This window comes from Seriola lalandi, unplaced genomic scaffold, assembly GCF_002814215.2.
Source record: "Seriola lalandi dorsalis isolate HSWRI2012SDOR001 ecotype SW California unplaced genomic scaffold, Sedor1 jcf7180002054588, whole genome shotgun sequence".
Lineage (NCBI taxonomy): Eukaryota > Metazoa > Chordata > Actinopteri > Carangiformes > Carangidae > Seriola > Seriola lalandi.
The window spans coordinates 1,280,310-1,280,983 of NW_019525141.1; the positions used below are offsets into that span (position 1 = coordinate 1,280,310).

At 44.5% G+C, this 674-nt stretch overlaps 1 protein-coding gene across 1 annotated transcript in view; it reads left to right on the forward strand.

The window, feature by feature from the left end:
* LOC111664415 (collagen alpha-1(XII) chain-like) overlaps positions 1–674 on the forward strand; it is a 23,343-nt gene that overhangs the window by 18,055 nt on the left and 4,614 nt on the right. The window lies entirely within an intron of this gene.

Genomic DNA, 674 nt, shown 5'->3' on the forward strand with positions numbered 1-674 from the left:
GCTTGGCTGTGGGGCTCCTTCAGTCCTCCAGGGGGCGCTCTATGGAGAAGTGGAGGCTCCAATGTGGACCAGAGAGTTCCAGTGTGGAGGCAATGAGTCATCTCTCCTGGACTGTAGGAGCTCAGACTCAGCTAGAACCACCTGCTCACCTGGGAAAGCTGTTGGACTCACCTGCTCAGGTAGAAGTGGAGCTGCAGCTTTGATTGGCTTCATATCTGTTTTAATCAAACTCACTTTACTATTTTGTTATTGTTGGATATAACTTAGTAAATGAGATTGTGCAGCTGATAAATAAGGTGGGAACAGGAGAAGAAAAAAAAAGAAAAATCTTCGTGCCAATGCGGTCGGATTCTTTTCCTAAGTCCTTATGAATTCTCCTTCACGTCATGATGTTTTCCACCGAGGTGGAGGAGAAGTGGTTAGAAAGGAGATTATTTTGACTTTTCGACTGCAGCCCTGATCTGTTAATATGTACATCCATGCTGTAGACATTGAGCACATCCCACCTCCCTTATTCCCAACTTCCTATTCCTCAACACAAACACTTGTGGTAACGTTGGAGGCAGTGCACCACCTTTCCACAGATATCTATCAATTAATACCTTTCATGCCACTGCCAAATCACACCTTTTATGAACCTGCCTCTTCACTAGTTTATCTGTGCTAGTATAACA